The sequence below is a fragment of the Medicago sativa genome, chromosome 2, assembly GCF_051527215.1.
Source record: "Medicago sativa cultivar Bolivia chromosome 2, Bolivia_mono, whole genome shotgun sequence".
Classification (NCBI taxonomy): Eukaryota; Viridiplantae; Streptophyta; class Magnoliopsida; order Fabales; family Fabaceae; genus Medicago; species Medicago sativa.
The window spans coordinates 58,430,933-58,448,848 of NC_140750.1; the positions used below are offsets into that span (position 1 = coordinate 58,430,933).

The 17,916-nt window shown below is 36.0% G+C and overlaps 1 pseudogene; it reads left to right on the top strand.

Moving 5' to 3' along the window:
* The first annotated feature begins 4,447 nt into the window (after positions 1-4,447).
* LOC146949291 (uncharacterized) lies at positions 4,448-17,572 on the top strand (annotated as a pseudogene).
* Positions 17,573-17,916: the final 344 nt, after the last annotated feature.

Consider the following 17,916-nt stretch of genomic DNA (forward strand, 5'->3'; position numbering starts at 1 on the left):
TGGCGTGAAAAAAGAAGAGGAAAAATTGGACCTCGGACAAATTATTTTTTTAGACCTATTGGACACTATTTGGACATTGTTTCTAATAAAATAAAATGATAATTAAGAATAAACTAAAATAAAATAATAAGAAGAAGTAAAATAAAATAAAAATAAGAAATAGAAATAAAAAATAAAAAGATGGGAATAAAGTAAAATAAAAAGAAGAATAAAAGGACTAAAAATAAAAACATTGAGAAGAGGGTCCAAATCGGGACAAAAAAAATGAGGTATTTTAAAATACCTTTCTGCTGAAATTTTCCTTGAAAAGTCATAGAATATTCCGGATCAGAGGGTGTATGAATGTAAGATCTTAGGTCAAAAATTAGGGTATGACACTCACCAAAGCCTATCTTAAAACCCTAAAACACTGCCAACTCCTCGGTTATCTTGATATTACTCAATTGTTCCTCCCCCAACAGAAAAAGGAACAGAGCTAAAAGGACACCATACTCGAGACCTCTTTGGATATTAATTTCCTGAGTTGGACAACCATTGACCATAATTATTGAAAGCCTCTAATGAACACATAAGCATGAATCGAGGGTCTCCATTTATATTCAAAACCCATGCTTCGAATAATTTAATCTAGAGCTTTTTTAAAAAAAATTAAAAAAATTGAACCGAACTGAATCATAAGACAATTGACCCTTAACAATTCCCCCTAAATAATATATTGAATGATGATATGGCCGATGTAGTGAGAATAATATAATGGTCCAACTAACCAGGATTGAATAAGAAAAATCAATATTACCTCAAAAACAAAAAATAACTCAATGTACGTACCCGTCGATTCACTTACGTTCTGTTTGGATAATTTAAAACGAACGGAGCGGAACAGAATGGAACAGAATTGAATGGAGTGGAATGGAATGGAGATTCCATTCCACTTTTTGGATATTTTATAACGGAATGGAATAAAAATTTTATCCCATTGCTTGGAGAGTAAACGGAGAGGGATGAGTTATAACTATTTTATTCCTTTTTTGCCCTTGTTTCATATAGGTGCATTTCTTGCATCTTGTGTCTATCCATCCCCCTAACGATCAAAATTACACTATAATATAATATATTTTATTAAGAAGTTTAACACCACTCTGTAAAAAAAGAAAATATAACAGTACGTAGCTTAACCCACATATAAGACATGTTGTAAAAATACCAATCCTACATCTATTAATTTTGCTAAAAATATCAAACATTAAGTCTGTTGAAATGCTGTCATCAGGTACACAGAGGAGAATTTTGATTGCATTGTCACTAGGATATCAATGGTGTGCAATTCAAAGGATCTATGTGGCTCTACAAGAAGAAGAATGCACAATGGAGAAGAAGGGTTGCGCGCAAGAGCACGTGTGAATAGAAAATGCCATAGAAACGAAACATCTTATATAAAATAGAAATTAGGGACTAAATAGTAAATACATTATTAATGGGTTCCATTCCATTGCTTACACCAAAAATCGGGGGGAATGAAAAATAAGAGGAGAGATTGGTATTGGATGGAATGGATTCCATCATGTTCCATTCCATTCCATTACTTTTTTACAAAACCAAACAATGGAATTTGACTTCATCCCACTCCATTCCATTCCATCTCATACCACCAATCCAAACAAAGTCTGCTTCTCCATACAATTGATTAATTACATTGATAATTTAACCATTATAACGAGAGTTTTTTTTTATGGAAACCATTATAACGAGAGTTATGATCTCACAAAAGTACAAGACAAATGCAACATTTTTTTTTGGTCAAGGAGAATTGTCACATTTAATTCCCTTCACAAATAAAAAATGTCACATTTATTTGTTTCAATATAAAAGCAATGGAGGAACAAAAATATGATGTGTTTAGGTAATGAAATTTGGTCCACTTCCCGTCTTATTTTCCACATTCATGGCATGGATAATACTCTCAACTCTTGCTACACCACTGTCACTTATGTAGCGCCATAAACTATTTCAGTTAAGTGGAATAACAACTATAACTCAGGCGTCATTCTCAATGTTGATGGTAGTTGTCTGGGCTCCCCATAAGAGCTGGCTTTGGTGGAGTGCTTAGAAATGACGCATGTTACTACTTGACAGGTTTTTCAGGTTACATTCCAAACTCTTCTGACATTCAGCATGCCGAGCTCTATGCCATCTATCATGGTCTCTTGTTGGCTAAAAACATGGGCATCGCTTAGCTTGTTTTCTATGCTGATCCTCTTCATGGTATTAATATCAACAAAGGCCCTTCCTTGAAATATCATGTTTATGTGGTTTTTATTCAAGACATAAAAGATTTAATTGAGAAAGGAAATGTCTCGGTTATCCATACCCTTTGTGAAGGGAACCAATGTGCGAATTTCATGGCTAAACTCGGTGCTTCCTCTAAAGTTGAGCTTCTTCGTCAAGATTTGCCTCTGACATATCTTCTCTCTTTGTTGCGGAGATGCGGCTGGGACCTTCTTTTTGAGAGATTAGCTCTTTTCCTTTTTTTTTTTTCCCTTTGGTTGTTGTCTTGTTTTCTTGTTTTTTTTCTTAGCATTGTAACCAAAAAAAATATGAAAGCAATGACCTAAGAATTTTTTGTTGCTTAAAAGAAACATTCTTTGTCAAAAAATAATCTACATTATATATAAAGAAAACAACCCTTTCAGCTCTTTTGAGTTGACGTTTTCTCTTTCCAAAAATGTCTTCAATTTTCAATATAAATTTAAATATTAAATAAAAGTGTAACAAACACAAATGTACAATTTTTTCCTTTATCATTTAAAAACTGTAACAAAACTAGATGATTGTATTTATACTTATTTTTTCATTATCCCAATCATACCCGTAAATAACATTGAAATAAATTATCATGATTAGTTAGATTTATTATAATTTAAAAGAAATTTTTTATTTATTTTTACTTTTAATCAAAATTAAAATTTCATAAGAAAACACCGTTCATAATTTTCAAATGTTGGTGCAATAAAAAGAGAGAAAAGACGGACATGTGAGTGACCGTCTTTTCGCTAGTTACTATAAAGAATTCAAAGTTCATAAAAAAGTAAAAGGGGAAAAACTTTTTTTTTTTTTAGGGAAAAAGGGGAAGAACTTTGATGATGTAAATAAATATAGATGTGATTCTACCATAACTCCGACAAATTTATTTACAAATATAGCTTTAAAAACAAGTTGCGAAACACCATCCATATAGCAGCACAAATTGTATCACTCATTCTATTCTATTCGTTACTTGCATTTTTCTTTGACATGAATATTCCTTACGTGCATGACATTAACTCATATACTTTTTTAAATGGAAAACATATATATAGTTTACAAAATTTGTTGATTTGAAACCCTAATCTAATCACAAGATATTACTAATCAGAAGGAGAAGATACAACTCTACTGCCCTAGCACTAAATGACACATAACCATATTGTTCCGGTCTAAGTCGAGGCTCACCCCAGTGTAATGTCTAAACTTCCATCTTGTATGTCAAGGTGGACCATAGTATGGAATCGTCCTAGTCTGCACAAGAATAATAACCCTTGAGAAAGATATAGATCTAATAATAACTTTCTCTAATGTACTTACTTATGTCCCATGAGGGTCGTAAACCAGCCACAAGGTAAAGGCCCAACTACTATCCTCTTGGCCTATCTAAAGCTAATATCAAGACCTCACAGGGCATCTCTCCTCCATGATCTCCAAGCCAAGCACCCTCAAGATTTTATCTCTCCACAAAAAAGTTTGTTGTCTTCTAGGTCTCACCAGATTCGATAAGATCACATACTAATGTGACTTACTCCTTACAAACAAGCATTTGGCTAACTATAACCAGATACTCCACAACAAGAATGTGGCTTAAGCATCTAAATCATACAAAAACAAATATATTCAACCATAGTACAATGAGTACTTTTATCCATTACAAAGAGGTAGCATGGTAAGACAAGGCCACACACCACCCAACGAGTCCAAATCCCAATCTACGAACAGTACAACAAAAATAAGCATCCAAACCATACAAAAGTAAAAATCTACAACCAAAAAAGATAACCCAACAGACAAAGGAAGGAACAATACAACAAAGGCTCACACATTATTATTTTCATTTAGCTTCAAATTGATGCAAAGATCACCGGAAGCTCTTGGTACCGACAACAAGTTTCCAGCTGCTTCTGTTGAATCATTACAACTTATAGTAATCTTCTTCATCATGGTATATTTTTACTTGCACATTTGATTCTTCCTCTTTTATAAATATGTTGTAATTCAAAAAAAATAATATTAAAAAAAGATCCTTAAGACATTTAATTTGAGTCCTCCCACTTATAAGTTGTTCAACTTCAGCTTTTCATTGATTTCAGAACTTTTGACACTATAAAATTTTATGGGCTCTAGAGAACACACCATTAATATGGCCAAAGAGGAGATAATTAAAAGAGTTATAAAGCCACCACAATCTCCTATCCCTTTCTCTATCACTGCTTATTCTTCTACTAGAGGAAGGGGAACAAGTGGAAGAGTAGGCTGCAATGTGTATACATGCAAAACATGCAACAAAACTTTCACTTCATTTCTGCAAAACAAAAGAAAAAGAAATGTGGAATGGATCTTTCATGAACCCCTTTCAATGGTTCAAAACCCATGATTTGAAAATATTGAAGTTTTATGTCAAATGTTGATGTTAACTAATTGAGTGATTGTTTTTTGTTTGTTATGGAAGTGACAAAACAATCTATCTCTTTCATGCAAAAGTGTTTTTTGCTTGCAAAAGTGTACTACAAGTTCAAAGTGAGAAAAATACAAATTGTTTTGTCACTTCCATAACAAACAAAAAAACAACCAGTCACTTAATTAACATCGACATTTGACATAAAACTACAATCTTTTCAAATCATGGGTTTTGTACCATTTAAAGGTGTTCATGAAGGAGCCGTTCCTCATTTCTTTTTCTTTTTCTTTTGTTTTACGGAGAAATGAAGTGAAAGTTTTGTTACATGTTTTGCATGCATACACATTGAAGCCTGCTCTTTCACTTGTTCCTCCTTATCTAGTAGAAGAATTAGCAGTGATAGAGAAAAGGATAGGAGATTGTGGTGGCTTTATACCTCTTTTAATTATCTCCCTTTGGCCATATTTATGGTGTGTTCTCTAGATCCCATAAGATTTTATAATGTCAAAAATTCCAAAATGAATGAAAAGTTGACATTGAACAACATATAAGTGAGATGACTCAAATTAAATGACTTAAGGATCTTTTCGAAGATTTTTTTTTTGAATTACAACATATTTATAAAAGAGGAAGAATCAAATGTGCAAAGAAAAAATATAGACCAAAGAAAGGTGATCGAAATAGTTCTAACCTTTGTTGTAAATACCGTCCGCTATCGCGGCACGGAACGGCCAAAACAGCCAAACCGCCACAGACTGCGACGGAGCGGAGCGTTTGGAGATAGCAATCAAAGAGGGCGAGTCTGACTGGAGCGGTGCGGGTCAATAGCGGGTATTACATTGGTTCTGTGTAAAATACTGGAAAGCCCTTCACTTAAGATGTTTGCTTCATTTTTTCTGGTAAAAAAGAATAATACGGATAAGAAATGAAAGAGGAATGATGAAAGAAAGAGGAAAAAATTGTGAGTGAAGATGGATTCTACAGATCTGATAGTTTATGCTTGCTCTCTGTTGTGATTCGTTGACTAAAGATTGATGAAGAAGAATAGAGAAGGTGGCGGCTACAAAAAAACTAGGGTTGTCTACCCACTTTTATAATACCTTATTGGACTGGGCTGAGATTTAAATATTGGGTCTTATTTTTTTTATCATTTTCTTTGGGTCATAATGGGGCCTGAAACTGGATCTAAATACTTGGACATATATATATATATATATATATATATATATATATATATATATATATATATATATATATATATATATATATATATATATATATTTTATAAAAAAAAAAAAAATACACAATGGGATTAACACTAGATATTAATGCTAATTATATTTTTCATTTTTATTCAAAAAATAAGTATTTTTCATTTAAATTTAAACTATTTTTCATTTATATTAATACTAAATACATTTTATATTAATACTAAAAAAAAATTAGATATTTAGTAAAAATAAAAGTAAACTGAATATTTTATAAGAAAAACCAATCAATTATCTTTAACTTTTAATTTATATTAATATAAAATATATATTTTTCATACTTTCTTACTCCTTAGATAATAATATATTTTTTATTATTAGTGTCCGCGACACTTAAATGTGCCCGATACGCGCCGCTTTTCCGCTTTGTGAACAGAGGTCTTAACAAAATAACACTCCACCACCAACACGAAAACATCAAAAACAAACCACCACCATCGCCACCACTAATGACATTGCTTTGATATGACTTTGTTAATTCAACAAAAATATAAAGACATCGGCAAAAAGTTATAGTTGATAGCAATAGCAAAGTATACAGAATGTAATCGTATTATAACACGGAGTCAATTATACAGTCAAGGCTTTGGTTTTTCAACGACTTCTTTTTTGTAACCAGAAAATTAATCCAAGCATTCACTTCCCCGATTGAAAGATTCTTTTTAAAATGATAAAGTCGAGAAGTAGATAACTCACCTGAGTGACGATGCATCAATTGAAAGATTTTAATATCATATCTATAAACTCCTTTTATCATACATGGAGAGAGATCAAAAGAACCTTTGTGTAGGAGTTGAGTCATGGGTTTCATCATGTGTTTTGCATTGAATTCAATGCGATGAGCTTGTTTCGAAAGATCTATCCATCTTTTTGAGAGGATGTTGCATCTCACAGCTTCATCAACCTAATTAAAGTTTAAAAAGGATGAAGGTTAAGACATCATTTGGAAGCTTGTTGATAAATTCTTGTTTCTCATCACACATAACCACCATCTTTTCCATCTCTCTGTCTCTATTACACCATCTCTCTTTCCCTCAACCTTTATTCCACCCTCTATCTTTCCCTCAACTTGTCTCCCAAGAGCTATTGCACAAGCGCGAATCGCGTGATTATGAGAGAAAAGTTAGGGGTAAAGTTTATGAAAAAGGTGTTTTTTAGTTTGTCTTATATGAAATTTGAACTATTTTTTCTAATTTGATGATCAAACTCTTAACACTACATTGAAACAAAACAAAACCTTATAAGTACAAGAATAAGAAAATATCTTACATTTAGTCTTTGTTCTTATCATCTTATTTATTAAATTGGTAAAAGTTAAATCATTTTTACGTTTCCTTGTTTACATTAAGAAATAGAAGGAAAATTTTAAAAACCCATCAATTTTTTATATAAGATGAATAAATTATATTAATTTTTTCATAAATAAACCTTAGGATACATAATTTTTTTTTTTTTTTATAAACAAGTTTATTTGTTCTATTATGTGATAAGAACCGATGAAAAAAAACACCCTGAAAAAAGACTATGAAAATACATCAAAAGGTAAGTAATTTGTTTTTTTTTTTATTCAAATAGCTTATTGATAGAAGAAATTATGCTTACGGCGAAAAAATTTCAAATGTATTCTCCTTACCAACTAAATGCTTAGTTATATATATATATATATATATATATATATATATATATACGCATATATGAACTTGATAATGCTTGTTGTTGAATTGTTGTTGTTTTCCTTAATTTGATGAATTATATATTATTATTATTGGATGTGTATCTCACCCCTTCTGCTTGAAATTGTTGCCCTTCGTATGGGTAACCTGCAGGTTCTGAAGATTAGTAGGTATGGCTCAAGTGTCTAGGGCTCTGATACATATTAGGATGGGGATCGTCGCAAATGTTTCCTTATTCTTTATGTATCGTATTTATGCAAGTATTTTATTGTTGGAGGTTTATTAATGTTGAAGAATAATATTGAAGAAAATTATGATTTTGTTGAGGGCTTTGTGCTATGTTATGTAGACGCTGGATTATGTTAAAAGAAATTATTTCCGTTGCGATATTTATGAGGTTGATGGTTGTTTAAATAAATAGTATTATTTCTATTTATGATGAAATTTTGATATGTAGTGTAATACCTCGTTATATGTTTGACTCTGATGTATATTATATTTAATATTACGACGTTGGGAGAACGAGGTGTTACAATTGGTATCAGAGCCTGGTTGGTCCGTCCGGCCAACTAGTAGAGTCGTGTCGAGCCTAGTAGAGTTGTGTGACAATTCTATGTTGTCTTTGTTGTTCTGATTTGCTTTGTTGTGTAGAATTTTAGAATGGCTGGAAGAAACGATGCTACCCTGGCTGCCGCTTTGCAAGCTATGGCCCAAGTGGTGGGGCAACAACAGAACAATGTTGGGGCTGGTGCTAATGATGGTGTAAGATTGCTGGAGACCTTTTTGAGGAATCATCCACCAACCTTTAAGGGAAGGTATGACCCAGATGGAGCTCAACAGTGGCTCAAGGAGATAGAAAGAATCTTTCGGGTTATGCAGTGCAATGAGGCTCAAATGGTACGCTTCGGTACCCACATGTTGGCTGAGGAAGCAGATGATTGGTGGCTAAGTATGCTTCCTGTCCTAGAGCAAGATGGTGCTGTGATAACATGGGCTGTGTTCAGAAGAGAATTCCTGAGCAGATATTTTCCGGAGGATGTCCGAGGTAAGAAGGAGATTGAATTCCTTGAATTGAAGCAAGGAGACATGTTTGTGACTGGGTATGCGGCGAATTTTGTTGAACTTGCTAAGTTCTACCCGCATTATACGGGTGAGAATGCTGAGTTTTCGAAATGCATTAAGTTTGAGAATGGTCTGTGTGTTGATATCAAGCGGGCCATTGGTTATCAGAAGATAAGAAACTTTTCTGAATTGGTGAGCAGCTGTAGGATTTATGAGGAGGATACGAAAGCTCATTACAATGTGATGAATGACCGTAGAGGTAAAGGACGGCAGAGTCGTCCAAAGCCTTACAGTGCCCCTGCTGACAAGGGTAAACAGAGGATGCATGATGAGAGGAGACCAGAGGTAGAGATGTTCCTGTTGAGATAGTTTGCTACAAGTGTGGCGAGAAAAGCCACAAGAGTAATGCATGTAATCAACGTGAGGAGAAAAAGTGTTTCCGTTGTGGGAAGAAGGGACACACAGTGGCTGAATGCAAGCGTGGTCACCTTAGTTCTCAGTGCAAGAAGCCTAAGAAGGCTCAGGCTAGTGGGAAAGTATTTGCATTGACCGGTACTCAGACGGTTAATGAAGATCGACTTATCAGAGGTACTTGTTTCTTTAATGGTATACCTTTAATTGCTATTATTGATACTGGGGCTACACATTGTTTCATTGCTATTGATTGTGCAAATAAGTTGGGTCTCGTTATGTCAAGTATGAATGAGGAGATGGTTGTTGAAACTCCAGCTAAGGGTTCAGTGACTACTTCCCTTGTTTGTCAGAGTTGTCTTGTATCTATGTTTGGTAGAGATTTTGAAGTTGATCTTGTATGTTTGCCGTTGACGGGTATGGATGTGATCCTTGGTATGAACTGGTTAGAATACAACCACGTGCATATTAATTTTTTTAGAAAGACGGTGTACTTTTCTTCTGCTGAAGAAGATAGTGGACCCGAATTTTTATCTACTAAGCAGCTGAAGCAGTTAGAGAATGATGGGAACTTGATGTTTTCTTTAATGGCGTATTTATCTATAGAGAATCAAGCTGTGATTGACAGGTTACCTGTTGTAAATGAATTTCCAGAAGTGTTTCCTGATGAGATTCCTGATGTACCACCAGAGAGGGAGGTTGAATTTTCGATTGATCTTGTGCCGGGTATGAAGCCTGTGTCGGTGGCCCCTTACCGTATGTCAGCTTCCGAGTTGGCAGAATTGAAGAAGCAGTTAGAAGGTTTGCTTGATAAGAAGTTTGTAAGACCGAGTGTTTCACCTTGGGGAGCGCCGATATTGTTGGTAAAGAAGAAGGATGGTAGCATGAGATTGTGCATAGATTACCGTCTGTTCAATAAAGTGACGATAAAGAATAGGTATCCACTTCCGAGAATTGATTATTTGATGGATCAGTTAGTGGGTGCTCGTGTATTTAGTAAGATTGATTTGAGGTCGGGTTATCATCAGATTAAGGTGAAGGATGAAGATATGCAGAAGACGGCGTTTAGGATGCGATATGGTCACTATGAATTTAAAGTGATGCCTTTCGGTGTTACTAATGCACCTGGTGTATTTATGGAGTATATGAACAGAACTTTCCATGCTTTTCTGGATAAATTTTTTGTTGTATTTATTGATGATATCTTGATTTATTCTAAGACTGAAGAAGAGCATGCAGAGCATTTGAAGATTGTCTTGTAGGTGCTGAAAGAAAAGAAGTTGTATGCAAAGTTGTCAAAATGTGAGTTTTGGCTAAGTGAAGTAAGTTTTCTTGGCCATATTATTTCTGGTAGTGGTATTGCAGTTGACCCGTCGAAAGTTGAAGCGGTATCATAATGGGAGACTTTGAAGTCAGTTACTGAGATTTGAAGTTTCCTTGGCTTGGCTGGTTATTACCGTAGATTCATTGAAGGATTTTTGAAGTTGGCATTTCCATTGACTCAGTTGACCTGTAAAGGTAAAGCTTTTGTGTGGGATGCTCAGTGTGAGTGTAGTTTCAATGAGTTGAAGCAAAGATTGACGACAGCTCCGATTTTAATCTTACCGAAGCCAGTAGAACCTTTTGTGGTATATTGTGATGCGTCCAAGTTGGGCTTAGGTGGTGTGCTTATGCAAGATGGTAAGGTAGTAGCTTATGCTTCTAGGCAGTTGAGAAATCATGAGAAGAATTATCCTACGCATGATTTAGAGTTGGCTGCTGTGGTGTTTGTGTTGAAAATTTGGAGGCACTATTTGTACGGTTCTAGATTTGAGGTGTTTAGTGATCATAAAAGTCTGAAATATTTATTTGATCAAAAAGAGTTGAATATGAGGCAGAGAAGGTGGCTAGAGTTGTTGAAAGATTGTGATTTTGGTTTGAATTACCATCCGGGTAAAGCTAATGTTGTTGCTGATGCTTTGAGTAGAAAGACATTGCACAAGTGTGCTAATGTTCCTGTTGAGATAGTTTGCTACAAGTGTGGCGAGAAAGGCCACAAGAGTAATGCATGTAATCAACGTGAGGAGAAAAAGTGTTTCCGTTTTGGGAAGAAGGGACACATAGTGGCTGAATGCAAGCGTGGTCACCTTAGTTCTCAGTGCAAGAAGCCTAAGAAGGCTCAGGCTAGTGGGAAAGTATTTGCATTGACCGGTACTCAGACGGTTAATGAAGATCGACTTATCAGAGGTACTTGTTTCTTTAATGGTATACCTTTAATTGCTATTATTGATACTGGGGCTACACATTGTTTCATTGCTATTGATTGTGCAAATAAGTTGGGTCTCGTTATGTCAAGTATGAATGAGGAGATGGTTGTTGAAACTCCAGCTAAGGGTTCAGTGACTACTTCCCTTGTTTGTCAGAGTTGTCTTGTATCTATGTTTGGTAGAGATTTTGAAGTTGATCTTGTATGTTTGCCGTTGACGGGTATGGATGTGATCCTTGGTATGAACTGGTTGGAATACAACCACGTGCATATTAATTTTTTTAGAAAGACGGTGTACTTTTCTTCTGCTGAAGAAGATAGTGGACCCGAATTTTTATCTACTAAGCAGCTGAAGCAGTTAGAGCATGATGGGAACTTGATGTTTTCTTTAATGGCGTATTTATCTATAGAGAATCAGGCTGTGATTGACAGGTTACCTGTTGTAAATGAATTTCCAGAAGTGTTTCCTGATGAGATTGCTGATGTACCACCAGAGAGGGAGGTTAAATTTTCGATTGATCTTGTGCCGAGTACGAAGCCTGTGTCGATGGCCCCTTACCGTATGTCTGCTTCCGAGTTGGCAGAATTGAAGAAGCAGTTAGAAGGTTTGCTTGATAAGAAGTTTGTAAGACCGAGTGTTTCACCTTGGGGAGCGCCGGTATTGTTGGTAAAGAAGAAGGATGGTAGCATGAGATTGTGCATAGATTACCGTCTGTTCAATAAAGTGACGATAAAGAATAGGTATCCACTTCCGAGAATTGATGATTTGATGGATCAGTTAGTGGGTGCTCGTGTATTTAGTAAGATTGATTTGAGGTCGGGTTATCATCAGATTAAGGTGAAGGATGAAGATATGCAGAAGACGGCGTTTAGGACGCGATATGGTCACTATGAATTTAAAGTGATGCCTTTCGGTGTTACTAATGCACCTGGTGTATTTATGGAGTATATGAACAGAACTTTCCATGCTTTTCTGGATAAATTTTTTGTTGTATTTATTGATGATATCTTGATTTATTCTAAGACTGAAGAAGAGCATGCAGAGCATTTGAAGATTGTCTTGTAGGTGCTGAAAGAAAAGAAGTTGTATGCAAAGTTGTCAAAATGTGAGTTTTGGCTAAGTGAAGTAAGTTTTCTTGGCCATATTATTTCTGGTAGTGGTATTGCAGTTGACCCATCGAAAGTTGAAGCGGTATCACAATGGGAGACTTCGAAGTCAGTTACTGAGATTTGAAGTTTCCTTGGCTTGGCTGGTTATTACCGTAGATTCATTGAAGGATTTTTGAAGTTGGCATTTCCATTGACTCAGTTGACCTGTAAAGGTAAAGCTTTTGTGTGGGATGCTCAGTGTGAGTGTAGTTTCAATGAGTTGAAGCAAAGATTGACGACAGCTCCGATTTTAATTTTACCGAAGCCAGTAGAACCTTTTGTGGTATATTGTGATGCGTCCAAGTTGGGCTTAGGTGGTGTGCTTATGCAAGATGGTAAGGTAGTAGCTTATGCTTCTAGGCAGTTGAGAAATCATGAGAAGAATTATCCTACGCATGATTTAGAGTTGGCTGCTGTGGTGTTTGTGTTGAAAATTTGGAGGCACTATTTGTACGGTTCTAGATTTGAGGTGTTTAGTGATCATAAAAGTCTGAAATATTTATTTGATCAAAAAGAGTTGAATATGAGGCAGAGAAGGTGGCTAGAGTTGTTGAAAGATTGTGATTTTGGTTTGAATTACCATCTGGGTAAAGCTAATGTTGTTGCTGATGCTTTGAGTAGAAAGACATTGCACAAGTGTGCTAATGTTCCTGTTGAGATAGTTTGCTACAAGTGTGGCGAGAAAGGCCACAAGAGTAATGCATGTAATCAACGTGAGGAGAAAAAGTGTTTCCGTTGTGGGAAGAAGGGACACACAGTGGCTGAATGCAAGCGTGGTCACCTTAGTTCTCAGTGCAAGAAGCCTAAGAAGGCTCAGCCTAGTGGGAAAGTATTTGCATTGACCGGTACTCAGACGGTTAATGAAGATCGACTTATCAGAGGTACTTGTTTCTTTAATGGTATACCTTTAATTGCTATTATTGATACTGGGGCTACACATTGTTTCATTGCTATTGATTGTGCAAATAAGTTGGGTCTCGTTATGTCAAGTATGAATGAGGAGATGGTTGTTGAAACTCCAGCTAAGGGTTCAGTGACTACTTCCCTTGTTTGTCAGAGTTGTCTTGTATCTATGTTTGGTAGAGATTTTGAAGTTGATCTTGTATGTTTGCCGTTGACGGGTATGGATGTGATCCTTGGTATGAACTGGTTGGAATACAACCACGTGCATATTAATTTTTTTAGAAAGACGGTGTACTTTTCTTCTGCTGAAGAAGATAGTGGACCCGAATTTTTATCTACTAAGCAGCTGAAGCAGTTAGAGCATGATGGGAACTTGATGTTTTCTTTAATGGCGTATTTAGCTATAGAGAATCAGGCTGTGATTGACAGGTTACCTGTTGTAAATGAATTTCCAGAAGTGTTTCCTGATGAGATTCCTGATGTACCACCAGAGAGGGAGGTTGAATTTTCGATTGATCTTGTGCCGGGTACGAAGCCTGTGTCGATGGCCCCTTACCGTATGTCAGCTTCCGAGTTGGCAGAATTGAAGAAGCAGTTAGAAGGTTTGCTTGATAAGAAGTTTGTAAGACCGAGTGTTTCACCTTGGGGAGCGCCGGTATTGTTGGTAAAGAAGAAGGATGGTAGCATGAGATTGTGCATAGATTACCGTCTGTTCAATAAAGTGACGATAAAGAATAGGTATCCACTTCCGAGAATTGATGATTTGATGGATCAGTTAGTGGGTGCTCGTGTATTTAGTAAGATTGATTTGAGGTCGGGTTATCATCAGATTAAGGTGAAGGATGAAGATATGCAGAAGACGGCGTTTAGGACGCGATATGGTCACTATGAATTTAAAGTGATGCCTTTCGGTGTTACTAATGCACCTGGTGTATTTATGGAGTATATGAACAGAACTTTCCATGCTTTTCTGGATAAATTTTTTGTTGTATTTATTGATGATATCTTGATTTATTCTAAGACTGAAGAAGAGCATGCAGAGCATTTGAAGATTGTCTTGTAGGTGCTGAAAGAAAAGAAGTTGTATGCAAAGTTGTCAAAATGTGAGTTTTGGCTAAGTGAAGTAAGTTTTCTTGGCCATATTATTTCTGGTAGTGGTATTGCAGTTGACCCGTCGAAAGTTGATGCGGTATCACAATGGGAGACTTCGAAGTCAGTTACTGAGATTTGAAGTTTCCTTGGCTTGGCTGGTTATTACCGTAGATTCATTGAAGGATTTTTGAAGTTGGCATTTCCATTGACTCAGTTGACCTGTAAAGGTAAAGCTTTTGTGTGGGATGCTCAGTGTGAGTGTAGTTTCAATGAGTTGAAGCAAAGATTGACGACAGCTCCGATTTTAATTTTACCGAAGCCAGTAGAACCTTTTGTGGTATATTGTGATGCGTCCAAGTTGGGCTTAGGTGGTGTGCTTATGCAAGATGGTAAGGTAGTAGCTTATGCTTCTAGGCAGTTGAGAAATCATGAGAAGAATTATCCTACGCATGATTTAGAGTTGGCTGCTGTGGTGTTTGTGTTGAAAATTTGGAGGCACTATTTGTACGGTTCTAGATTTGAGGTGTTTAGTGATCATAAAAGTCTGAAATATTTATTTGATCAAAAAGAGTTGAATATGAGGCAGAGAAGGTGGCTAGAGTTGTTGAAAGATTGTGATTTTGGTTTGAATTACCATCTGGGTAAAGCTAATGTTGTTGCTGATGCTTTGAGTAGAAAGACATTGCACAAGTGTGCTAATGTTCCTGTTGAGATAGTTTGCTACAAGTGTGGCGAGAAAGGCCACAAGAGTAATGCATGTAATCAACGTGAGGAGAAAAAGTGTTTCCGTTGTGGGAAGAAGGGACACACAGTGGCTGAATGCAAGCGTGGTCACCTTAGTTCTCAGTGCAAGAAGCCTAAGAAGGCTCAGGCTAGTGGGAAAGTATTTGCATTGACCGGTACTCAGACGGTTAATGAAGATCGACTTATCAGAGGTACTTGTTTCTTTAATGGTATACCTTTAATTGCTATTATTGATACTGGGGCTACACATTGTTTCATTGCTATTGATTGTGCAAATAAGTTGGGTCTCGTTATGTCAAGTATGAATGAGGAGATGGTTGTTGAAACTCCAGCTAAGGGTTCAGTGACTACTTCCCTTGTTTGTCAGAGTTGTCTTGTATCTATGTTTGGTAGAGATTTTGAAGTTGATCTTGTATGTTTGCCGTTGACGGGTATGGATGTGATCCTTGGTATGAACTGGTTGGAATACAACCACGTGCATATTAATTTTTTTAGAAAGATGGTGTACTTTTCTTCTGCTGAAGAAGATAGTGGACCCGAATTTTTATCTACTAAGCAGCTGAAGCAGTTAGAGCATGATGGGAACTTGATGTTTTCTTTAATGGCGTATTTAGCTATAGAGAATCAGGCTGTGATTGACAGGTTACCTGTTGTAAATGAATTTCCAGAAGTGTTTCCTGATGAGATTCCTGATGTACCACCAGAGAGGGAGGTTGAATTTTCGATTGATCTTGTGCCGGGTACGAAGCCTGTGTCGATGGCCCCTTACCGTATGTCAGCTTCCGAGTTGGCAGAATTGAAGAAGCAGTTAGAAGGTATGCTTGATAAGAAGTTTGTAAGACCGAGTGTTTCACCTTGGGGAGCGCCGGTATTGTTGGTAAAGAAGAAGGATGGTAGCATGAGATTGTGCATAGATTACCGTCTGTTCAATAAAGTGACGATAAAGAATAGGTATCCACTTCCGAGAATTGATGATTTGATGGATCAGTTAGTGGGTGCTCGTGTATTTAGTAAGATTGATTTGAGGTCGGGTTATCATCAGATTAAGGTGAAGGATGAAGATATGCAGAAGACGGCGTTTAGGACGCGATATGGTCACTATGAATTTAAAGTGATGCCTTTCGGTGTTACTAATGCACCTGGTGTATTTATGGAGTATATGAACAGAACTTTCCATGCTTTTCTGGATAAATTTTTTGTTGTATTTATTGATGATATCTTGATTTATTCTAAGACTGAAGAAGAGCATGCAGAGCATTTGAAGATTGTCTTGTAGGTGCTGAAAGAAAAGAAGTTGTATGCAAAGTTGTCAAAATGTGAGTTTTGGCTAAGTGAAGTAAGTTTTCTTGGCCATATTATTTCTGGTAGTGGTATTGCAGTTGACCCGTCGAAAGTTGAAGCGGTATCACAATGGGAGACTCCGAAGTCAGTTACTGAGATTTGAAGTTTCCTTGGCTTGGCTGGTTATTACCGTAGATTCATTGAAGGATTTTTGAAGTTGGCATTTCCATTGACTCAGTTGACCTGTAAAGGTAAAACTTTTGTGTGGGATGCTCAGTGTGAGTGTAGTTTCAATGAGTTGAAGCAAAGATTGACGACAGCTCCGATTTTAATTTTACCGAAGCCAGTAGAACCTTTTGTGGTATATTGTGATGCGTCCAAGTTGGGCTTAGGTGGTGTGCTTATGCAAGATGGTAAGGTAGTAGCTTATGCTTCTAGGCAGTTGAGAAATCATGAGAAGAATTATCCTACGCATGATTTAGAGTTGGCTGATGTGGTGTTTGTGTTGAAAATTTGGAGGCACTATTTGTACGGTTCTAGATTTGAGGTGTTTAGTGATCATAAAAGTCTGAAATATTTATTTGATCAAAAAGAGTTGAATATGAGGCAGAGAAGGTGGCTAGAGTTGTTGAAAGATTGTGATTTTGGTTTGAATTACCATCCGGGTAAAGCTAATGTTGTTGCTGATGCTTTGAGTAGAAAGACATTGCACATGTCCGCTATGATGGTGAAAGAGTTTGAATTGCTTGAACAGTTTAGATACTTGAGCTTGGTGTGTGAATTGGCACCTCAGAGTGTGCAGTTGGGCATGTTGAAGATTAATAGTGATTTCTTGAATAGTATCAAAGAGGCTCAGAAGGTTGATGTCAAGTTTGTAGACTTGATGATTGCTAGTAATCAGATCGCAGATGGTGATTTTCGAGTTGATGATCAAGGTGTGTTGAGATTCAGAGGTAAGATATGCATTCCTGACAACGACGAGATGAAAAAGATGATTCTTGAAGAGGGTCATAGGAGTAGCTTGAGTATTCATCCTTAGGATACATTATTTTTTCACAAATAAACCTTAGAATACATAATTTTTTTTTTTTATAAACAAGTTTATTTGTTCTATTATGTGATAAGAACCGATGAAAAAAAACACCCTGAAAAAAGACTATGAAAATACCTCAAAAGGTAAGTAATTTGTTTTTTTTTATTCAAATAGCTTATTGATAGAAGAAATTATGCTTACGGCGAAAAATTTTCCAATGTATTCTCCTTACCAACTAAATGCTTACGGTGAATTTTTTCTTCTTCTTTTTATATGCAGATTTTTTATCTTTACCGAATATACATAAATATTTTTAGTTATATATGTAAAGGGTTATTTACAATTTAAAT